This window comes from Ailuropoda melanoleuca, chromosome 17 (assembly GCF_002007445.2).
Source record: "Ailuropoda melanoleuca isolate Jingjing chromosome 17, ASM200744v2, whole genome shotgun sequence".
Classification (NCBI taxonomy): Eukaryota; Metazoa; Chordata; class Mammalia; order Carnivora; family Ursidae; genus Ailuropoda; species Ailuropoda melanoleuca.
The window spans coordinates 10,477,458-10,502,382 of record NC_048234.1 but is presented as its reverse complement, the minus strand read 5'-3'; the positions used below and the strand labels follow the sequence as shown (position 1 = coordinate 10,502,382).

General features: G+C 44.6%; 1 protein-coding gene and 1 long non-coding RNA gene across 7 annotated transcripts in view; one reads left to right on the top strand and one right to left on the bottom strand.

Moving 5' to 3' along the window:
- SPECC1 (sperm antigen with calponin homology and coiled-coil domains 1) overlaps positions 1-24,925 on the top strand; it is a 271,543-nt gene that overhangs the window by 215,549 nt on the left and 31,069 nt on the right. The window lies entirely within an intron of this gene.
- On the bottom strand, positions 6,681-23,097 carry LOC117796988. Its single transcript, XR_004621794.1, has 3 exons — positions 23,000-23,097; positions 7,603-7,761; positions 6,681-6,791 (listed from the first exon to the last, which is right to left on the bottom strand). It is a non-coding gene; the product is annotated as an uncharacterized LOC117796988 (long non-coding RNA).

Here is a 24,925-nt window from a genome sequence, read left to right as displayed (position 1 = left end):
CTCTGACTTCTGCCTCCAGCCCGAGAAAACTCTGCTTTAAATAAAGCCTCAGGACTCCTGGGTGCTCAGTTGGTGAAGCGTCTGCTCAGGTCACTATCTCAGGGTCCCGGAATCGAGCCCCGCATCAATCAGCCCATGCTGAGCAGGGAGCCTGCTTCTCTGTCTGCCTTCCGCTGCCCTTGTTTGTGCTTTCTCTCTCTCTCTCTCTCTCAAATAAATATAATCCTTTAAAAAATGTTTTTAATAAATAAAGCCTCATGTGATGAGGTGAGGCCCACCCAGAAAAATCTCTCTGTTTTAGGGCCAGTTCATTAGCAAGCTTAATTCCGTCTGTCAAATCCTTTTGCCACATGACATAACATGATCAAGGGGGAAACACCAGGGAGTAGAGAGCATGGGGGTGTCTGAGAATGCTGCTGCCCAGGGATCATTCTCAAGGCTGCCTGCACATCAGAATGACTTAGAGATCACAAGTCCAGCGTGATGCAGCTTGAAATCAGGTGTCAGCTGAGCGATCTGAGGAATTACAGTCTCCCAAGCAGGGATCCTGGGCCTCAGGTCATTCTGATGTGCGCAGCCTTGAGAACCTCAGAACTAAGAGTCTCACCATTACCAAAGAAAACCCTTTCAGTTCTGGATCTCAACTTGCCAAAAGCCTGTGTGTTGTAAAAAATTAGAAGCGCCAACGGACGTGAACCACGTGAACACTTAATGTCCTGAAGAAGATGTCACAGGTTGATCATCTAGGAAAAGTAAATAATCTGACCCTGGGGAAGAAACTATGGGATTCTCTCTGTGACCTTGTGATGCCAGCCACTCCACTCTTAGTTTTCTGTTGCTGTGATTTAGTACAAATTGAGTGGCTGAAACGACATTTATTATTAGCTCACTGCTCTGTGGGTCAGAAGTCCTGGTGAGCTCAGCTGGGCTTTTCTCTGGAGGCCCTGGGCCAGAACCAGCTTCCCGAAGCTTAAAGTTCACTCCTCCTTTTAAATTTGCCCTGGGACCTTGACCTAATCACCAGTGTTGGCCATGGTGACCAGGGCGCAATGGGGCTCTGGGAACACAGCCAAGGTGCCACCTGCAGACGTCTGGGGTGGCTGTGCCTCGTCATGCTTCTTGGGAGGGACGAGGACTCTGCAGAGATTTGTAGCTGAATTCCACCCACTCATCAGAGTCCATCCCAGGCCGGGTCCCTCAGCGAAGGGAGGGCAGAAGGCCAAGCACACTGACCATCCTTAGCCTTGCTGAGGTCAGAGGCTGCAGGGCAGGGAGAAAAATGACAGAGGACACCGCAGGGCCAAATTGGTTGGCTTCACAACTGCGGGGCGCTGCCCCCCATAGTATTTTCTGGGTATTGGTAGGATCTCGGCACTCCCAACGCCTTAGTGCTAGAAAGTTCCCGTTGGCTCACAGACACCGTGGAGAACAAGCTTTCATAGGTGGATTTGGATTTGCTAGAGGCACTGCTATTTCAAACTCTATAAGGCTAGACCAAATGAGTTGGAAGTTTCCTGACAAATGAGAAAAATCCACACCATACATATGTAAGAGAGAGACTGAGAGCAGTGGGTATTTATCTCAAGTCTCTTGAGGTCATTTCTTGCTTAAGTTAACCTCCGTTTTCTGATAACGTATTCTGTATGTTGGTAAGTATCTGGTAACCTCTCTCATAATCTTTGTTGCCAGGGTATGCTTCATAGGGAAAGGCTGAACCCCTGAGAGATTAAGCCAGAAGCTTTGGGTGAACGGTTGAAAAGCCCATGAGCTCCTTACTCCTTCTCAGGAAACTGAACAAAATAACATTTCTGACAGTAACAGAAGCTCCATGGGTTTAAACTCAGATAAGACCTTTGGCCTTTCGGGTGTTTTTCTTCACGATGCTTCTGTAGTCACTGTTGTATAAATATCTTCTAGTCATCTCTTCCTTATCTTTACTAAGATAATAAGGCAATTTAGTAAGAAACTTCAGTTGTCAACAGCACTGTTTTTTTCCCAGATCACCCATCACCGTAGCATTGTGATTCCCATGTTATCTTTTAATTTTAACCGCGGCTGGATCCAAGTTTGAGGGGCTTCTCATTTTTCTTCACCAGCACTGAGACCGGAGGAGTGAGGTACCAAGAAGCACGGATGGGACCTGGCTGTGGCCTCAGGGGCTGCGGTCGTTAAGAACTAGATTCTGCTGCCCCCTTAGGAGCGGTGTCACGTCAGGCTGAGGCCACCAGCTCAGGATAGGGCTCCCAGCAGGGAGAACGTCGTGGGGACACTTCCGACAATGACCCGAGACAGTCAGTTAAGTGAACATTGATCATGGGATGATCAGCCTAGTTTTGGCCCACGGTTGGGGTGTGCGGGTCACCAAAGTGATTTTATAAAAACATGCGTCTACTCAGCAAATATATACTGAACACCTGCTGGATACTGTGCTCAGCAGCCAGGTCTAGACAGACAGCAAAGGGGGCCAGATGACAAAGAAAGAAAAGAGAAGGGCCGGGGGCACAGGCCCAAGGACCTTGTGGAGCAGGACAGTGCAGGGTGACTGGGGGCAGCCTAGATTGGGAAGGCCTGTCCAAGAAAGATGTGTACCCTCAGCCCAGAACGACAGGAAGAGCCAGACCCATGGAGCTGAGGTGGAAGGAATCCCAGGCAGAGGGAACAGTGAGCGCAAGAGGTTGGAGCAGAAAGCCCACTGTGTTAGCGCGAGGGAACGCAGGCGTGGGTGGCTGGACGTGACGGTGGACAAGGTACATGGTGGGTCGGGACCAGGCTGGAGAGCGGATCATGGGTTCATTCCCGGTGGAAATGGGGCTCAAGGCTTCTGGGCGGGAGTTCAAGCACAAAACGAGGGATGGTGGCTTGGCCTTTGCCGCACCCCAGAGGGGAGTGGCTGGTGACACCGGAAGTCATGCGCACCTTTGCCCTGGGTGTTCCCTTGCATTCCTGCCTGGTCTCCAGCGCAGTAGTGATCCTCTCGTCTTTCCAGAGGTTTGAATACCTTCCCTGCAGGGCGGGCTCTAACAGCCTTCATGGCTGCAGGGCCTTGAGCTCAGTATGGTGAATTCCATGTAAAGTTATTTATTTATTTATATATTTTTAAGATTTTATTTATTTATTTGACAGAGACAGCCAGTGAGAGAGGGAACGCAAGCAGGGGGAGTGGGAGAGGAAGAAGCAGGCTCCCAACAGAGCAGGGAGCCCGGTGTGGGGGCTCGATCCCAGGGGATCACACCCTGAGCCGAAGGGAGACGCTTAACGACTGCGCCACCCAGGTGCCCCCCACGTAAATATATTTTTAAGCACTAACAGGCATGATAGTTATAAAGAGCCAAAATATTTGTTTTCTTTCTTTTCTTTTCTTTTTTTTTTAGAGCAAGCAGGCGGGGGAGAGGGGCAGAGTGAAAGAGAATCTTTTATTTATTTTTTTTAAGTTTTTATTCATTTGTTTTTGCAAGAGAGAGCATGAGCAGGGGGAGGGGCAGAGGGAGAAGCAGACTCCCCACTGAGCAGGGAGCCTGATGTGGGGCTCAATCCCAGGACCCCAAGATCATGACCTAAACCGAAGGCAGCTGCTTAACTGACTGAGCCACCCAGGTGCTCCAAATAGCCAAAAAGTATTAATTTGTTATTTTAATAATTATTAATTATTTAATAATTATTTAATCATTTTGCAAGGGGCGCCTGGGTGGCACAGCGGTTAAGCGTCTGCCTTCAGCTCAGGGCGTGATCCCGGCGTTATGGGATCCGAGCCCCACATCAGGCTCCTCTGCTATGAGCCTGCTTCTTCCTCTCCCACTCCCCCTGCTTGTGTTCCCTCTCTCGCTGGCTGTCTCTATCTCTGTCGAATAAATAAATAAAATCTTTTTTAAAAAAATCATTTTGCAAAAACTGAAAGTGATACAAATTTCCAACAAGAGACAAATTAAATAAATTATGATATAATGTGTGGAATATTATAAAGCCTTTAAAAATCATGCTTTGGGCAAATGTATTTAAAGGTGCTGGAAAAAGTGTGCACATTAAGTAAAAAATCAGATTCTAAAACAGTCTACATAGTATGATCCAATTCTATAAAAAGAAAGTTATAAAAATGTTATACAAATGTTAGCAGTGATTATCCCTGGCTAAATACTGAAATTTTATTCATGCTTTTCTGTAGTATTTCATTTTCTACACTGAGCATGTAAATTTTTAGCAAAAAAATTATTTTTAAAATGGCATCTTTTAAAAAAAAAGATTTTATGTATTTATTTGAGAGAGCAAGCGAGCAGGAGCAGGGGTGAGGGGGAGAGGGAGAAGCATACTCCCTCCTGAGCAGGGAGCCTCATGCAGGGCTCGATCCCAGAATTCTGAGATCGTGACCTGAGCGGAAGGCAGACGCTTAACCAACTGAGCCACCCAGGCGTCCCTAAAATTGCATATTTTTAAAGAAAGAAGCCAGATGCAAAAAATCACATATTTTATGATTCTACATATATGAATTGTCCAGAGTATGCAAATTCATAGCGTCAGAAAGCAAATTAGTGGTTGCCAGGGGCTGGGGGTACGGGAATCAGCAGTGACCCGGCATGGGCTTCCTTTTGGGACTGGTGAAAATGTTCTGGGTTTGGATAGTGGTAGTAGTTGCACAGCCTTGTGAATCAACTAAAAGCTACTGGATTGTACGTTTCACAAAGTTAACTCTATGGTGTGTGAATTATATCTCAGTGAAGCTATTATTTGTTTTTTTTTTTAATTTTATTTATTTATGTATTTGCCAGTGAGAGAGGGAGCACAAGCAGGGGAAGTGGGAGAGGGAGAAGCAGGCTCCCAGCGGAGCAGAGAGCCCGATGCGGGGCTCGATCCCAGGACCCTGGGATTACCCCATGAGCTTACTGACTGAGCCACCCAGGCACCCCTATTATTTGTTTTTTAGAACAGCAGTAGGAAGAGCTTACATAGGGCATCAGGGAGATGACAGATAAGGGGTGGGTAGGGGTAGGTAGGAAATTGGAATTTAAATTTTAAAATCTTAGCAGTAGAACTTTAAAAAACGTAGCTGTGTAACTACCTTGTATATTAAAAACTAATTGAAATAAAACAATAAAACAGAGAGATGCACAAGGTACTCTAATTTTTATTTAGTTGGGCGGTGGGATTCACAGGTATTCACTTTATTGTTATGATTCATAACTCAGATAGATTCTTTGCATCAAGCATATATTATGACAGGGGCGCCTGGGTGGCACAGTGAGTTAAGTGTCTGCCTTTGGCTCAGGTCATGATCTCAGGGTCCTGGGATCGAGCCCCAAATCGGCCTCCCTGCTCAGTGGGGAGCCTGCTTCTACGTTCCTCTGCCTCTTCCCTGGCTTGTGCGCACTCTTGCTCTCTGTCTCCCCATCTCTCGCTCTCTCTCAAACAAATAAATAAAATCTTTTTTTAAAAAGGAAAGGAAGAAAGGAAGGAAAGGAAAGGGGAAAGGGAAAGGAAAAAAAAAAAAGATGGCACTTTTCCAAGTGATGTCCTTTCCAACGTCCTTTCCCTGGGTTGCACATGCTATATAACTCAGAATTTTCTCTTGGCCTGGCCCCATCTTACTTTTTAAAGACAGTAAAGTGAACACTTGGTATTCTCAAAGCTTTTGCCATTTGATATAATAATAATGTAGGTCTCATCCTGTAACAGGAGATTTAAGCCTCAACTCAGATCAGTGTTCAGCCAACAGTGGCCCCGGGGCCAAATCGAGCCCACTACATGTACTTATAAATAAAGTTTTATTGGAACACAGGTGCAGCCATCCCTAAACATTTTGCCCGTAGCTCTCTTGTGCTACAGCTGCAGGGACGAGTCATTACAGTTGAGCCTTTTTGGCTGTATGACCTACAAACCAAAATTATTTACTGTGTGGCCCTTTCCAGAAAAAGTTGGCGGACCCCTCCATGAGATACAGATGTACACAGGTATCTTCTGTTATTCAAATCGTATGTGGTTCTAGGATTTCAGAGAGCAAGACGCAAGTGTTAGCGAGTGAGAGGCTGGCCTCAAAACCTGAGTCTGTGCGGTTTCCAGATTCGTGTTGCAAGACCTGGGCTAGCGAGGGATAGCTGTGGTACCAGGGAGGCACAGACACACCTCTTTGAGCCTGTTTTGAGCCCATGAGCTGGGAGCTCTGTATTCTTCTCTGTGAGAGGAAAAAAGCGATCTTTGTGTTGTCCAAAACAAATCTTATTTTGCATCTGGAAAGAACACCCACATCGCGGGCAACTTCTGTTTTTCTGTCTCTGAGTTCCCACAGACAAGTATGAGCATATGCTCGTCCAGTAGCAAGCGGCCTGTGGAATACCAGGCCCTGCGGAGCTCTGTTTGTTGTTTTCTTTTTTGAGACAGGTCTCTGGAGGGCCACATGCACAATTCAAAGAACGTACAATGCTTTGATTTATTTATTGTCATCAAAGTGGTTCTTTTCCTGACTTCGTTATATATTATATAGATTCTCAGGGGAAGATGAATGTCATCACTGGCCTCAGATCTTATGAGGCCTTTTTTGACGCAGCGTCTCCGCGGCTGCGTGTGAGACACGATGGTTTGCGAAGACTTTTTGGGTTTTTGTTTTGTTTTGTTTTTTTAAAGATTTTATTTATTTATTTGACAGAGAGAGACAGCTAGCGAGAGAGGGAACACAAGCAGGGGGAGTGGGAGAGGAAGAAGCTGGCTCCCAGCGGAGATGACTGCGCCCCCCAGGCGCCCCCCACGAAGACGTTTTAACCGGCACCAGGCATTGTCTTACAACATGAGGCAACAGTAGAATCTGTCTGGAAAATAAAGATGAAAGGCCTTATTTCCCAGGTTGTAGCGAACATATATTCCACTCCTGGCAATCCATATTTCCAGGGCTTTCAGCTCACGGGCCAGCATGCCTAGCTAGAATCGCCCCTTCCTACTCTCAGTGGTGTGCGCCTGCCCAGATAGAGGAAATCGTGAGTAATAAAAATTACTATTTTTACTAGATAAGAATCATCTGCATTACTGTCAATTTTCTACAGTTTGGTTTTTTGGGTGTTTTTTTTTTTTTAAGATTTTATTTATTTATTTGGGAGAGAGAGAGAGCATGAAGGTCAGAGGGAGAAGTGACTCCCCACTGAGCAGGGAGCCCAATGAGGGACTCGATCTCAGGACTGCAGGATCATGACCTGAGCCAAAGGCAGTCACCCAACCAACTGAGCCACCCAGGTGCCCTAAAAATTATTTTCTGAACAAAAGTATCAAAGGGTGTGGTAGAGATCCCCATGAGATGGTTTGCACAGCAGATGGGAGGGACTTGTCCCACCTTCATGGGAGGGACTTCTGACTGGTGCTGGGGAGGGCACCCAGCTGAAGCCGGGCCTGTCAGCCTCTCCCCAGGAGTTTGGAACTAGAACTGAGAGCAAGATTACTCTGACACAGAGCCCTGTGCTGTCGGCAGCCATGTTTTTGCCACTGTGCAGAGAAAAGCACAGAACAGGCCTGCGCATAGAGTGTGTCTACAAAGGCTGCTTGTGAGGTTGGCCCTTAACTGGGGTCTGGTCACTTGGATTTGGGGAGACTTCTCACCATTCCCAGAACCCTTCCCAGGGCCGCACTGACCTGGAAAGAAAGTGGAGGAAAGCCTCTGTAGGGACAGAAAACTTAACAAACGCGGGGGGAGAAGGCCAGGTAATGAAACAGATGGGACATCTTCCCGTCTCCTGATTCCGGGTGCTTGTCCAAGCTCAGTAGCGGCATCCTTGCAGATATCCGTAGTTTCTGTGAAACCATATAATCCTTAGAGCAGATTTCCACTTTTCTTCAATTAGTTCCTGCTGGGTATTGTGGTGTAAGGATCAAAAGGATCATAACTGATCTCTTTGGGTGTTTTCTGAATCTTTACACTAAGCATTAGTTCCTTTTATTATTAGAAATAAATGGTGTTATTTGGTTTATTCCTTATTCATATCTTCTCAATTTAAAAAAAACAAATCCTAATTTTTAGGGGGGGGAATGAAATGTTATATTGTGTATAAACAGTGACATAATTCCTACCCTGTTGCTCAGTCCTGCTCTCTAAAAGTATCGTTTTTAATAACAGTTTAATATTTTTCTTTAAATCAAGGTTTCTCAGGCTTGGCACCATTGATATTTGAGGCCAGACAGTTCTTTGTCATGGGGCTGTCCTGCGCGTTGTAGGATTTTAGCTGTACCCTTGGCCTCCACCCACGAGATGCCATTATCCTCTCCCGGTTGAGACCATCAAAAATGTCTCCAGACACTGACATATATTCCCCACCAGGGAAGAGGAGAGAGACCGCCCCTGGTTAAGAACCGCTGCCTCGGGCCGCCTGGGTGGCACAGCGGTTAAGCGTCTGCCTTCGGCTCAGGGCGTGATCCCGGTGTTACGGGATCGAGCCCCACATCAGGCTCCTCCACTATGAGCCTGCTTCTTCCTCTCCCACTCCCCCTGCTTGTGTTCCCTCTCTCGCTGGCTGTCTCTATCTCTGTCAAATAAATAAATAAAATCTTTAAANAAAAAAAAAAAAAAAAAAAAAGAACCTCTGCCTTGAGCATACAAATACAAGTCTTTAAACTTAACAAAAATAGAATCATAATTGATAAATGATGAGTGTTTCCAGTTGATATACTGTGTTCTTCCTTCTGTGAGTACACGTACAGCTATTTTATTATCTGTAGCTCCTGCATGGATTTTCATTGTAGGCATAAGCAATACTTTATATAGTGGCCTATTTTTTAAAGATTTTATTTATTTGAGAACGAGAGAGAGAGCACAAGCAGGGGGAGCGGCAGAGGGAGAGAGAGAAAGAGACTCCCCACTGAGCAAGGAGCCTGACATGGGACTTGACCTCAGGACCCCGGAATCATGACCTGAGCTGAAGGCAGGCACTTAATGGACTGAGCCACCCAGGCGCCCTTCTAGTGACCTGTTGATGGACCTTTCAGTTGCTTGCAACTTTCCATCGGAATTTCTCAGCGCTCTTTGTTACAGACCACTGAATCCACTCCAGCTGTTTTAAACAGAAAGGAATTTATCCAGTAAGGGTAGACCGCTCACAGAATTGCTAGGAGTATTAAAGAAACGTACACTAGATGGGGCACCTGGGTGGCTCAGTCAGTTAAATGTCCGACTCTCGGTTTCGGCTCAGGTCCTGATCTCACGGGTCGTGAGATGGGGCCCCGAGTCGGGCTCTGTGCTCAGTGGGGAGTCTGCTGGAGATTCTCTCTCTCTCTCCCTCTGTCCCTTCCCTACCACTCACACACTGTCTCTCTCTAAAATAATAAATAAATAAATCTTGAAAGAAAAAGAAAGAAAGAAAAGAGAAAAGAAAAGAAACATAAGCTAGGCTGGAATTCTAGGGATAACTCCCAACGTCTGCCTATCAGAACTGGCCTGCCAAGGAGGCGGCCTTCGTGATCAGGAAGATGTAAAATCCGGAACCTGCTACTGGAGTTTTGGCTCCAGAATCAGAGCACCTCTCCTGTAGGCTGGACCAGTGAACTGGATGCCCGACCTTGCCTCTTTCTCCAGGTAACTCAGTCCTGAATCCATTGCGTGCAAGGGCCTAGGACTGGCAGAACCTAAATCACATCCCAAACACGAGCTGCAGGGGTGTCTGGGAAATGCACTTTTCAACTTTCCAGCTCCTAGAGGGGGTTAGAAGACAGTTGATTAAAGCAATCCACAACATCGGTCATATCACCCACCCTTAGAAATAGTACCACAAAGGCATCAGCGAAATGGGGGACTAAGGAAATCCAAGACTCCCTCCCTCTACAAAAACAACAAGTAACATGGCAAAAAGCATCAGAACCAGCCATTTCATAACCTTGGAATCTAGTCAAAAACTTGTAACAAGCAGGGGAACACATACCGAAGGAGGGGAGAAGCTCTGTGCCATTTTAAACGCCCCCCGCAGTACCATCCTCCACTTCCCAGCTCAGCGAGAGCCTTACAGATGGCGGCCAGCATTCCTTGTGCACCTTGCTAGCATTACCACAGCCCTTGTTCTAGGGGACCTGTGGGGGTGTGTTGTGACCTGTCTGATGGTTCCCTAGAGGATCAGCTCAAGGGCTTGCCTTTGTTTTGCCGACTAGGAGCTTCCACTGGGGAAGAGGTGGCTTCTCGGGCACTGTTTTTCAAGAGCACTTAAAAGTACAGGTGCTGGGGCACCCTGGTGGCTCAGTCCGTTGGGCGTCTGCCTTGGGCTCAAGTCATGATCCCAGGGTCCTGGGATCAAGTTCTGTGTCGGGCTTCTCCCGCTCCCTCTGCCCCCACCCCACATGCTCTTTCTCTGTCTGTCTCTCAGGAAAAAAAAAAATCTTTAAAAAATAATAATAATACTCAAAATGCCAGTTTTCAATAAAAAATTACAGATATGCAGAGAAACAAGAAAGTTTGGCCCATTCACAAGGGGAAAAAATAGGAACTGGGCCTACTGAATGAAGACTTGAAACCAACTGTCTTAAATATGCCCAGAATGCTCAAAATGAGAATATCAACACAGAGATGGAAGGTATAAAAAAGGGACCAAGCAGAAATTTTGGAGCCGAGAAGTACTATAACCGAAATGAAAAACGTGACACGTCAGGTCATAGATATGAAGAAATTGCAACCCTCCCGCACTGCGGGTGGGGACGTAAAGTGATGTGGAAAACAGTTTGGCAACCCCACTCCAGCGTCAGTATGCAAAAGCATTGAAAATAAGTGTTGAAACGTGAATGTTCACGGCAGCACCATCACAGTGGCCAAAAGGTGGAAAGAGCTGGAATGCACCACCACTGGATGGATGAATGGGTAAAGAAAACGTGTATATCCATGCTGTGGACTGTTATCCAGCCAAAAGGTGGAATGAGGTGCTACAACCCACATGTACCCCGAAAACATTGTATTAAGTGAAAGAAAGCAGATGCAAAATGTCACATCTTATGTGACTCGATTTATATGAATTAGCCCAGAACAGAAAAATCCACAGAAACAGAAAAGGTTAGAGTTTGCCGGGGCCCGGGGGTCGGCGGGTATAGGGAGTGACTGCTAACAGGTACAGGGTGTCCTGTTAGCGTGATGAAAATGTTCTGCACCTGAAGCGTGGCAACAGCTGCCAAACATGGGGAATGTTCTAGAAGCCACTAAACTGTACACTTTAAGGTGGTTTCAAGGGTGACCTGTGTGTTACGCGAATCTTCCCTCAGTTAAATAAAAGTGGTTCCACGGTGATAAACATCATTGACCACACCTTTTTAGACCTGTGCTAGGTTTTTGTGAACTGAATTCCTAGGAAGTAAAATCCTTAATGAAAGGGTACATTACACTTTGGATTTCCATTATCAAATTGCTCTCCTGCAGGGTTATTCAAGCTTCCATCCCTTAAACAATGTACAGGAGTGCCGGTTTCCTCCTGCCTGGTCCACTATCGGGTATAGATACTCTCTTCATCTTTCCCAATCCAAGAGGAGAAAATGGCGTCCCTTTTAATTTTTCATTACGGATTCAAGTTGAGCACCTTTCATCAGTTTGTTAGCCATTTATGTATGAAATGAAATCTATCTTCTGTTAAATACTAGCACAATTGCTTTGTTTGCTTTTCTTTTCACGTCTTTATTTTTTTCCCCCTCAAAATATGTAAGTTATGTAAGAGCCCTTTTTGTTGTATTTTTATCAAAGTTACATGTGCCCATAATGGAAGATCTAAGTCTTAGCTGCTATAACAGAACACCACAAACTTGCGGGGTTTACACAACAAGTACTGATTTCACAGGGCTCTGGAAGTGATAATGGGGGGGAGGGTTACTCCCCGAGCTCTTACTGAAAGGACACTAATCTCATCAGTGTCTTATCTAAAGCCAATCACCTCCCAAAGTCCCCGCCTCCAAATACCATCACCCTGGGGTTGGGGCTTCAACATACAACTTTGTGGGGGACACAATTCAGTCCATAGCAATCTGCAGAAGAACTGTAGGAGCCCTGGAGAGTTCTATTCTCTTAGGGTGGGGTTCTTTCATTTCACTGATCTGATGATTCTTTGCAGTTTACCTCCACATTGCTAAATAGCGTACCTATGCTGCTTGTTTCTTTTTTTGTGAAAATTTCTATTTTTTTAATAATGATTTTTTATTATGTTATGTTAGTCACCATACAGTGTATCCTTAGTTTTTGATGTAGTGTTTCTTGTTTTCTATTTTAGATTTTGTACCTTGATCTCCTACTATGAAAGATGAGTGTTTATCTCTTTTTCAGCCCTCCTTTCCTGTCTTCCCATTCTCCCCATGTAGTTGTGCATATTTGGAATTTATGTTGAAAGGATATAAATGTTATTCATAGATAAGCCACGTAATGGTACATAAATTATTATTTTTTTCTTTTCTGTACAACCTTTGTTTTTCTCATAATTATCTTTTTGTTCCGTTGTTTACTTTAGTTTTTTTTTATGTAATAATCACTAATACGTTCCAAACGCTTATGACATACCCGCTTATGTCATACAAGTCAGAGATTCCACTAGCTTCACCTTGAGGGAATCTCCTGGAGACTTCTGACCTCCTTCAGCATGGCTTGTCGACCTTGCCTGGTGCACAGCTCTCAAACTGGGGTCTCTCTTCACCGTTCTACCTTTGCTTCTCTCTTTTTTAGAGAGAGCGAGCACACGTGTGTATGTGCCCGCGCATGCCCTTGAGCGGTTGGGGAGGGGCAGAGGGAGAGAGAGAATCTTAAGCAGGATCCACACCCGGTGTGAAGCCCAGTGAGGGGCTCCATCTTGTGACCCTGAGATCACGACCTGAGCTGAAATCAAGAGTCAGATGCTTGACCGACTGAGCCATCCAGGTGTCCCTCTCTTTTTTTTTTTTATCTTCTGTGTCCTGGGCCCTGGCCCTATTCCTTTCTTTTTCCTACCTTCCTTGTTTTGGTTCCTCCATTGTCTTTCTGAGCAAGGGTTCATGGAAGGTAAAATTTTATGACCTTGCAAAAAAAAAATTTTATGACCTTTATTTGACTCTGACACATGATAGTTCAATTGGGTATAAAATTTTAGGTTATAAAATTTTGTTCATAATTTTGTAGGCATTGCTCGATTGTCTTCTGGTTTCCAGTGTTGCAGTGAGAACAAATAATTCCAATCCTTCTTATGAGACCTTTTTTTTCACTCTCCAAGAGCTTGTAGGAGCTTCCAGTTGTCCTCAGCCTTCTAACATTTCAAGGTGATGTGCCTTGATATGGATCTTTCTTTTTTTCTATCATTCTGGGTACTCCTTGTACTCTTTTGGTAAGATAATTCATGTTCCTATTTTCTTGAATTATTTTTTTGCTAATTTCTTCCTTTCTGTTTTCTTTTTCTGGTATTACTCCTAGCCTGGCCTCCTAATTATCATCTCTTTTCACGTTTCTTCCATCTCTTTGTTTCACAGTTTACTGAGAGACTTCCTTAATGTTCTAACATCTCTTAAATGTTTCATTTCTGCTATCATATTTTTCACCTCATTCATCTTTTAAAATCTTTAACTGTGGTAAAATATGCATAAAATAAAATTTATCATCTTAACCATTTTTAAGTGCCCAGTTCAGTATTTGGTATATTCACACTGTTGTGCGGTCAATCTCAAATCTTTCCGAACTGAAACTGGACACATTAAACAGTAACTCCCCATCTCCTCTCCCCAGCACTGGCAGCCCTCCTTCTTTCTATCTCTGTGGTTTTGATGTCTCTAGATAGTCCCATAGAAGTGGGAGCATGCAGTATTTGTCCTTTCGTGACTGGCTTATTTCACCCAGAAGAATGTCCTCCAGGTTCATCCATGTGGTAGCGTGTGTCAGGAATCTCCTTCCTTTCTAAGGCCGAATAATACTCCATTGAATCTATCCGCCGTCCTATTTGTACATTCAAGGAGTTCTTTTTCGGACCCTGTGTTTTTTATAGCATTTCTGGTTTTGTTTCATAGATGGGATATCTTCTGTTAATTTTGCCCAGAACGATAGGTGGCTTTTATCCCTAAGTCTTCTCCCTGCCTAAGTTCTTTCCTCCAGGTTTCTTTGTTTTGTTGGTATTGCTTGATCTCTGTCTGTGCGCTAGAGACTTTATCGGAAAAGTCCTGGTCCTTGAGCAGTGGTTCTCTCATATAAGTGTGGGACCCTCCAAAGCTGACTGGTGGCTCCTGGCTCGCTTGTGAGGCTTGTGACTGTGGTCTTCACTGTAGAGTGCCGTGCCTGTGCCATGTCCCTGATGGACTCCTGGTGTCTGTGTCTTCGCATCTGTCCTGTTGGGCTGCTCAGATTCCCCAGAGAAGGACCTTCCAATCTTCTGGCTGAGGGCACCATCCTGGCAGCCAGGGTTTGGGGGAGCAGAGAAGAGCAGAGGTGCCTGGAAGGGTCTGTTGACCACCTGGGTACCCTGCAGAGTCCCCTTGGTTTCCCTGTTTTCAGGGCATCACTTGTGCCTCACCATGAAATGTCATTTTTATATTGTGTTAACCTTAAAAATAAGATAGTCATTTTACCAGCAAAAAAAAAAAAAAAAAATGGGTTTATTCAAGAATAACAAAGGATTGCAATTTGGGATAAGCAAGCTATGGCAAAACCATAGACAAGTCCAAAACAAACAAACAAGAGAAGAATATTATTTTATGGAGAAGAAGGGGGAAGTTGGAAGGAGTTGTTTTGAACAAAAGGCCGTTGGAGAAAGAGCAAGAGTTCAGGGTGACCACAGTTCCTTTCTCATTGTCCAAGTTGCAGGGATAGTCGGTTTCTTGTGGGAGATACTATGTCCCTCCTGTAAGGGGTCTCTCCTGTCCAGGATTCTTCTGATTCTTCTGTAATTGACAACTTTTCCTGCAGTTGACCTTGAGTGGTAGGCTCCCCCTCCATCCTCTCCTTCTGTCTCTCCTACTCCATCTCAGTGAGAGTTCCCTTTATTAATTTTCACAATCGTTTGCTGATAAATGCTCTCTTAACTAAAGGAAGCTTGCTTTTGTTTTGTGTTCACTGAGAATTTGTTTTTAAATCTAGAAGTAAGAATTATGCCCAATACCCACCCTGTCCAGAGACGCCATTTTACTCCCTAGGCTTCAGTTGACTTGAATGGCCTTGTAGATGGATCTAAGCCAGTCCTGTTTTTAACCACCTTCCTTCTTACCTCCTGAAGTGCCTTGCGCCATCTGTTTTCTGAGCCTTTGGGAAATTTTGCACTAAAATCAGGTTGGATCTGTGCTCTTCCCGTTGCTGGCTTGGGATTTAGTTTTGTTAGGTCTGTTATGTTAGTTACTTCTGGCCTGTTTGCTTATTAGATGCCAGAACTTTATTTCTTTTCCTCTTTCCTTTTTTGCTCATCAGTTAACACCTTTGGGGGAGAAAAGCAATCTCTTTTTTCTGTGGTCTTGCGGGACTTCAAGAGGAAATGAAAGTAAAGTCCATGTGTTCGATCTGCGTTACCTTGAAGTCTCAGAGCTCTTTATACATTAAAATATCAGCCTTTATCCATCACCAGGGTTCCAGATCATCCTTTTAAAAATATTTAAATCTTTCTTTTTTTGCAGTTTGTGTTTATTTTACTATGTAGAACTATAACTTTTTTCCGGAGTGGATGGCCATTTGTTTATCATTTACTTAGCACTATGTCTGAGTACCTGGTAGACCCAGGCATAAACAGGAGCTTAGGAGATGTCTGACGTTCCAGTCTTCCACTGACTCATCTGGTTCTTCACCACACACTGCTCGTGTGCAGGAAAATGAGAAAGTTCTGTCCACTATGCTGTACCACAGGAGGGGCTCCTGTTAGCTGTCATTGTCACAGATGACAATTTTTCCATCTCGACGTTTCTCGTTATTTGATTTTATTTGTCGATTCTCTAGAGTTGTTGAGGCAAACTGTTGCAAATAATTCTTACTTTTTTCCTTCTTTCCAATACGTATACCTCTTGTACTTTTTTTTTTATTGCATTCATGAAAGTCCGTAAAATGTTGAATACTACTGTTGATGTTGGCTATTCTTGTCTTGTTTTCCATTCGCAGTAGTATCGTACCTTTAAATATATTTTTGTTTTGTTTCCTAGTAAATACTCTCTCAGTTAAAGGAAGCTTAGCTCTGTTCTGAGTTTACTGAGATTTTTTTCTTTTTAATCTGGAGATAGGTAAGAATTATATCAAATTCCTTTCTGGCATTTGTTGAGTAATACATAAGGTGTTTTCTCTTTCAACCCGTTTATGTAATTAACATAAACGTGTATTACATTATGTAACAGATTTCCTCATGGGAGCAAAATCCCAACTTGGTCCAGTACGTGGTGTATAATATGATATATTACTCCTGGGGGAACATCGCTGCTTAATGATGGTCATTATTTAATATGAAGCATAGTTATTTATTTATTTATGTTGTTTTTATAGTTTTTTTTTTTTTAATTTAAATTCAATTTAGTTAACATGCACTGTATCATTAGTTTCAGGGGTAGAATTTAGTGGTTCACCAGTTGCATATAATACCCAGCTAAAGCATATTTTTATACTCCGTTAGTAACAAAGGGACATTTGGCTTCTTGTTGTTGCCTGGCTTAGGTATAAATGAATTTTTGTGTTAATAAGACCTGGTTTTGTTTTTTTTTTTTTTTAGCTGTTTATTTGGTCTTTTTTTTTTTTTTAAAGATTTTTTATTTATTTATTTGACAGAGATAGAGACAGCCAGAGAGAGAGGGAACACAAGCAGGGGGAGCGGGAGAGGAAGAAGCAGGCTCATAACAGAGGAGCCTGATGTGGGGCTCGATCCCATAACGCCGGGATCACGCCCTGAGCCGAAGGCAGACGCTCAACCGCTGTGCCACCCAGGCGCCCCAAGACCTGGTTTTTTGTTAAGATGTCAGCAAGCACTGAAACCCTGTATCATTTATACGTGGTCATTTATACACGGTCAAAAAATACAATAGGTGTTTTTCTGCCTTCTCCAGTAGGGTTGGTGACAGTTTTTAGCCAGCAGGAACATATTATCCTCTGGGATACAGGACAGATCCATACAAGACTCTGACTCCTTCTGACAAATGAGAACCCAGAACATTGTGAAATTTTGTTGGCTCGAAGCTGGGAAACCATTTAGAAGTTGTAATTCTCATGTTCCCCAGAAGTGGAGGCTTAAATTTTCCTTGGGACTAAATGCTCTTTTCCTTTGATCAGAGTCCTCTGCAAGGACCTTTTAGTGCATACATGTAAAGGAGGGCCCCCCCCCCACCTTATTCTCAAGCAAAACTTGTGAATGGCCCCGAGCTGCCCTCTGTGGGTACTGGAGGGTGTCTTTCACTGTGTGGCTGGTTGATTTGTGGAATTCTGAGTGAGGTGTGTTGAAGTCTCTGACTCTAATTCTGGTTTCTATCAAAATCTTTGGTTTCTAAGTTTTTATGTTAGATTTTTTTTTAAGATTTATTTATTTCTTTATTTATTTGACAGAGAGAGACAGCCAGCGAGAAAGGGAACACAGGCAGGGGCAGTGGGAGAGGAAAACGCAGGTTCCCAGCAGAGCAGGGAGCCTGATGCGGGGCTTGATTCCAGGACCCTGGGATCACGCTCTGAGCCGAAGGCAGACACATAACAACTGAGCCACCCAGGCGCCCCTTTACATTAGATATTTTGATACCAGACTTAAGGGTTCATAGCTCTTGTATCTTCTTAATATGTGTACTTTTTATTTCAGTTACATCTTCTGACCTAAAAGTTTTCTTTTTATGATGCTAATACACTGTTCCCATTTCGCTTAGCTTTTATTTGTATAATGTATTTTTATAATTCCTTTATTCTTGATTCTTTTTATTCAGTGCATGCTTTAAGTATATTTCTTACAGTTTAGCTTTATATATAATCTGAAAATTCCTCTAATAGAGACATTTAGCCCATTCACATTTTCTTGTGGCTTTTTCATATGTATTTACTCGTACTCTTGTTATCTTGTTACATTTTCGGTGTACTTTCCTTATTAGTTTTCTTTTCCATGATTTGCGGTCACCTAACCATGAGCATCATAAGGCCTATGGATTGAAAAGGTGGAAAAGGCCTGAGAGTCTGAGTAGCATATTCTGATAATGATGTGAAAACTAAAGCTAAAATCAGTGCTAATCACACTTGAGTAGAATAAATAGACCTTTTCCCCGTCAAAATCCAAGTTTTACGATGCAGGGCCAGAAAAGCCCATTGAATTCATGAGGAACAGGTCAGTGAGCCCCGCTGGGGTGCGACGTCAGAACTGGAGTCAGCGTGAGGGGCCAGGCAGTCAGGTCACCAGCCCTGCGAGGCGTCCTGAGTTAGAGGGACCCGAGAAAACCCAGGAAGATGGGCAGGGCAGCAACGTGGGAGGGTTCTGGTGATAAGATAAGATAAAGCCGAGGTGAGGACAGAAGGGTCAAATGCACCCCGCCTGACCGTGTCGGATTTCTGGTCACGCAAGCACCAGCTGGGCCTGAGCTGCATCTGCAGGACGAGGGCGGAGCCCCCAAGGTCCTAGGGTTCCCGGGGACGAAGGTGACCACAGCGCAGCCAAGCAGAACCACCAAACAGTGGTTTAAAGGAATAGCTGGAAACTTCTCACTCAGATTGGGGAAGTTACCTAGCAATTTGCTAAGTAGAACAGGATATTCTGGAAAGTACTCTTAATTACACAGGGAGTTTGCATCGTTGTCCGATGAAATCCACTTTGCCGCTTTTATGGGTGTTTGTGGTAAGATGGGCAGGGATCTGTGCCCTCTGCTCTGTTGTCGTGCCTGTCATCCTTGATCTCGTTTTCTTTTTACTGTGGTAAAACAGAATGTGAAATTTGCCTTTTTAACCATTTTTCAGCGTACAGCTCCGTGGCCGTCTTAGCACGTTCACATCCACATGGTCGTGTGGCTGTGACCACGGTCCATCCACAGAACTCCCTTCATCTTCCCCCAGCGGAATCCCTATACGATTAAGCGCTGACTCCCAGCCCCCCAAACCCTGGTGAGCTCTGTTCTACCTCCGGTCTCCGTGCATTTGGCTCCTAGAGGTACCTCACGGAAATGGAATCATCCAGCTTCGTTCTTCTGTGTCTGGTTTATGTCTCCTTACGTCATGTCCTCAAGGTTCATCCGCGTGTCTCCCTTTCTGCTTTTGCATCCATCTTCCTCGGGGGGTAAACTCGCAACAGGGACACTGCAGCCACGGCTTGGGGGGACCCTTGCCACTGTGTCTTCGAAACCTTTAACAGCTCTTTAGCTGAACGAATTAGACCCGAATCTGTCGCCTGTGTGGGAAGGGAGGCTCTTCTTCTTTTTTTTTTTTTAAAGATTTTATTTATTTATTTATTTGACAGAGATAGAGACAGCCAGCGAAAGAGGGAACACAAACAGGGGGAGTGGGAGAGGAAGAAGCAGGCTCATAGCGGAGGAGCCTGATGTGGGGCTCGGGATCACGCCCTGAGCCGAAGGCAGACGCTTAACCTCTGTGCCACCCAGGCGCCCCAAGACAGGCTCTTCTAACATGAATATTTAGCTGTTTGGTTTCTCCTCCCTTTTCTCAGAGCTATGGAATGTAGTCCACACCCCATCCCCCAGATCACCAGCACCTACTAGAAACTGGGAGAGTCAGTCCTCCTTGTCACTGAGGAAAAGGAAAAAGCTTTGGTCACCAAGAATTTGGCCTCTAGAGCTCTGTAAGTCAGAAAGGTCTGTGTTGAAGAACTGGAGGCGGAGGGTGATAGACTGGGAGGGGGTTGGAGTGGAGGCTGGGCGTGGGTTTGGGAGTGAGGCTGCCCAGAGGCCTGGCTACGAGGTGCACACGATAGCCCAAAATCCCAACCCTAGGGCTCAGCTCAGGAGCCCTGCAGCCTGAGGGATCCACGTCCTGCCTGTTCCAACCTGTTGAATTCCTTTTTTTTTTTTTTAAGATTTTATTTATTCCCTTGAGAGAGAGTGTGGGCACACGAGTGGGGGAAGGGCAGAGGCAGAGGGAGAAGCAGACTCCCCGCTGAGCAGGGAGCCTCCCCCTTGGGGCTCCAATCCCAGGACCCTGGGATCAGGACCTGAGCCGACAGCAGACGCTTAACCGAGCCACCCAGGATGCCCCCAGGCTGCTCAATCCAGTACAAAATGCAGGAGAAAATAAGGTAGGCTTTTACAGACAGCGTTAGGCTTCCCGTGCAGGGCTCTTGACGAGTTAGCCACGTCTTCTGGTTTTACGGGCTCATTTGAAGGAAACATCTGCATTCAAACCTTGCCACCGTGCACATTTTTTTATATGTATAGAAACGTTAGATGTCCTGCCAGCTTCAGGAAGTAAAAGCGTGATTTTCAAAATAAAATGTTGTAAGAATGTTTCCTCCTGTTGTGAACTGAGGTCGATGTAAAGTGCCTTTGTCCTTTCTCCTCCCTGTCGATCCTTTGTCCTGCGGAGGGCCTCCCTGGATCAAATATGCCAGCAGCTGGTATTGTCTCCGGCACCATCCAATACCAAAAGCCATTATCATGCCTTCGTTCAGAGAGATGAGGCCTTGATGTTTGCTGCTGTTCCCTCTCGATCCCCCAGGACAGCCTGTAAGTCTATTTAGATAATAACAGTCCCAAGTGAATGTGCACTGAGTATTTTTTTCCATTCTCTTATTCATGAAACGTTCATCTGGGAAAAAGAAATAGTCTAGCCACAGAAGCTGATGATTTTAGAGACTGAATTTGGTCTTTCTGGAAGCGAGAGGTGAAGATAGGTTTGTAGATTGTCTCTTATAAATTAAGCTTGGTCATGGAACAAGATTCCTTAGAACAAATTGCTTCTTTATTACGTCTTATGTTCTTAGGAAGCACATCCGAAAATACAGAAGTGCTGTTTCCCCTTAAAAAAAAAAAAAAAACAACTTTTCCTTACTAAAAATACTCTATTTGGAGTGGTAGAGCATGAGGGTGTGGGCAAAATCATGTTGCTCTGTGAAACTTTGGGGATGCTTTTCTGAATGTGGAGGGAAGAGTCACCCACACGTTGTGAGTGGGGAGGAGTATAAGAAAGGTGGAGGAACCTCTCTGAGGGCAACTTGACAGAATCCGTTGTGATTTGTTCCATGTGTGTGCAGTCTAATAACAAAAGACCGGAAACAATTTAAAGAGACTGTCCCGTCCATCTGACGACCCCGACAGAGCTGTTAGAGAAGAGAATGGAGGTTTAATGGTGATGAAAAGTGAGCTCTTTATTGGAGAGTTAGCATACAGCAGACATTTGTAGAAGGGCTTTCCATGTTATTTGTGCAATTAATCTTGACTACAGTCCTATAAGGTATCTATTCCAGGGCCATTTTAAGGAGACAGAGAAGCGCCTGGGTGGCTCAGTCGGTTAAGCATCTTCCTTTGGAGCAGGGGTTCCAGGATCCCAGGGTCCTGGGATCAAGTCCCGCTTTGGGGAGCAGGGAGCCTGCTTCTCCCTCTCCCTCTCCCTCTGCCCTTCCCCCACCCACTCATGCTCGCTTTCTCACTCTCTCTGTCAAACAAATAAATAAAATCTTTTTTAAAAAGGATACAGAAACTAAGACACAAGAAGTTAAATACTTGCTCACAGTCATCAACTAGCAGCTGACGGGGCTTCTGGCTTCACAAGCCAAACTCTTGGTCTCTCTGCTATCATTGTTTCTCCACGTATAGCGAAAGGACCTATCGCTATAGAGCTAAGTGGGGAAAAAATCAGGGCGCACAAGTGTGCAGAACATGGGACCATTTGCATAAAAAGAGGGGAAATATCTGTGCATGTTTGTGTAAGTGCAGCACAGCGCTGTCCAATAGAACTTCCTGCAGTGGTGAGAACGTTCTAGATCTTCACTATCCAGCACAGTAGCCATGAGCCACTTGTGGGTCTTGAGCAGTTGAAAGGTAGCTAATGTGACTGAGAAACTGAATTCTAAACTTCAGTCAGTTCTAACTCACTTAGCCATATGTGGCTAGCGGCAGCCGTTGTATTGGATGGACAGATGGAAAGGATAGGACAGACGGAAAGATGCAAAGGAAGCTGCTAAGAGATTATTTAATCTCGTAGTTTTCCAACGCTACCTTAGCTGAACCTTCTGCAGAAAACGTTAGTTGGAAGAGCAGGTCCCCATAGTTGATCATTTCAAAACCACTGATACAATCTGACCGGTTCATTGGAAAGAGAAGGAATCTAGAAGCCAGAAAAGTCGAGTCATTTGCCTAAAGTCATGGTCACATAGCTGCTTTAGTGACAGAGGAAGATCCAGGCTGGCCAAAATTTGGATTTGTTCTTTAGAGTCATGTATATTTTGGTTTGCCAAAGCTCATTCAGTCTGATAACCAGCTTAAGAAAAGAAAATAAACCTTTGTGTCCAGTATTCCCAGAACTCCCTGGGAATCCTGTGTAGGACTTGTTCGTTTCCTGCAGCCCAGACCATATCAGGCCTCCTTCACGTCCCTGACTTACCTCTTGCCTTGCCCTGCCTGCTGCACTGTCTGTGGTGAACCATTCGGGACCAGGGACCAGACTTCATTATGTGTGTTTGTCCCTCAGTGCCTTACACAGAGCAGGCCTCCATGAACATTTGCTGGCTATAATTATAGACTTAAGAGCAATGGTTTGGGCTCTTTTTCCCGTCTAGAGTTGAGCCATTAATGCAGATGGTTCATAAGAAGGTCTTTTTAACATTTCCTTGGGGACTGGTGCATTTAGATAAGCTCTTAGCCAGGAGAAGGATGGACTTTAGAGGTGCTAAGAGATTACTGAGCCTGAAGAGTGGGCAATTCTGGGATGAATGGAACCAGAGCAGAGCTGCAAATAACCGTCAACCTTTTTAAGAAAAAGTAAGCCAAAAAAGACAAGTGAAATTACTGACAATGAGGTACTCAACTCAACAGAAAGGCAGGAGGGGAAAGGAGGGGAAGAAGATTCCAGAAAAGTGTTTCTCCAAAGATCTGGAATATGGCCTGGGCCTGGGGCTAGAACATGGCAGAGAATCACGTGGGAAGCAGATTGAGGGGTAGAACCCATGTTCCCATGCCCAACCTCTGCGTTTCATCTTCCTCTTACCGTGTTAGCTGCAGGGTGGGCTGGGCGTGGACCCAGCTAGATGGCTCAGGAGGTGTCAGGCAGCAGGGCACTCACAATGAAACTAGACCAAGTGTCAGCATGCCAAGGCCAGAGAACTTCAAGAAGGAAACGTCATGGGTGGGGACTCTCAAGTGTTGGCTTAAGGGAAAAAGGAGGAAGCAAGAAAGATGTGGCTTCAGCCACTTTCGATGTCAACATCCTTCCAATTCTGTCTCCAGAGAGAGGTTGCACTAGATCGGCCTACACATCTCTGAGGACACAGCAGCCCTTTTGTCATTAGAAATCTCTCCTCCGCGTCTTCCTGTGGGCGTTGTCCCTTGTAACTTATTCATTTGGCCCTCACCACGTAAACCAAACCACAGCCCTTCCTAGACTTGCTTCTTTGATCTCCTCTTGTCCAGGTCTCAAACCCTCGATTCCTTCAACAGGGGAGATAAAGAATGGGAAGAAATCATTTAGAAAGTAATTTATTCCTCTAAATACAATTCTATTCCAACTAAAATCCCGCAGGATTTCTTGAGTCTTGAAAGTGAAATAATTAAAAATTCACCCAGAAGAATAAACAAGTAAGAACCTCCAAGAAAGCTTCCAGAAAGTCATAATGAAGGTGTGTTTGCCCAATCTGAGTGGAAGTACACTGTGAAACTGTAGCAGATAAGTCCCTGCTTTGTAACCCATTTTCACCCATCAGAGGTATTCCAGAATGGATCACACAAACGGTGGAAACAGACCTGACCTGGTTCCCAAGGCCCATGTTTAAGAGTATTAAAGACATTTAGTTGACCAGATTGAGTAGGGCCACATTTTAAAAATCTTCCAGGCAAGCAGAAGTTTTCAGACTTGATTTGGGAGATGGTTAGCCATCTAAAACCTTAAGTAGAGAAATAAGTGATTAAAGCAATAAGATGAAGAAGTTCCGAAGAGGAGAGGCGTTCCAAGGAACCCCAAGGGGATTTGCTCGAGGAGCAAAGGGTTGGTTTCCATTCTCCCCTTTGCAACAGTTACAGAAGAAGTAAATAAAGTCAGACGTTCTGAGTTCTCTAGAGCTATGTAACTGCCTCAGAACTTAGCGGATTACAGCGCACCGGTGTTCATTTTGTTCACGTGTCTGCAGTTTTAGGCCCTACCCTTCTCTGTTTGTCCATGTCTGGGGCCTCCAGTGGCTAGAGGCTGGAACAGTTGGGGGTTGGTCAGCCTCTCTCCAGAAGGCCTCTGTACTTGGCTGACCTGAGTTTCCACATAACTCAGGAGCCTCAGAACTCCCAGAGAGAGCATTCCAAGAGCACTCAGTAGAAGTTCGAGGATTCTTATGACCCACCCTGAACATCCCAAATGTCACTTCCTCTGCATTCCAGAAAGTTATTAAGGCCAGCCCAGATTCAAGAAGAGGAGAATTAGACTCCACGTCTCAGCTGGAAGATTTCAGAGAATCTGTAGCTGCCTTAAATCTGTCGCATAAGCGGAAAAAAACTTAAGGTCTCTAGCCTGCCTTTCTAGCAAGTTCTTAATTGCATCTTCCCTCCCTCGCCTACAGCCAAGTCTTTAGTCTTCTTCCTCACCATGTTTGGAAAACAAAAACAAAAACAAAAAACCCTATTTTTTCAGGATCTGTTCAGCCCAAAAACATACAATTATGAGGGCTCTTACTCATTCATTACCTTGGAATTGACATTGACTTATCTTGTCTGTAAGTGACGTCATTAATATTTTTAATAACATATATTATTTTTCCTAATTATAAAAGTAATACATGGTCATTATAGAAAAATTGGAAAACACAATAAAGAAGATGGGGAATGAAGTTAAAATGTCATCTCACTTAATTTGGTTTCTTGTTTCTGGCCTGTTGATATCTTTCTTGGATTTTGACTCTATCCATTTGTTATTCTCTGTCCCTTCCAGACT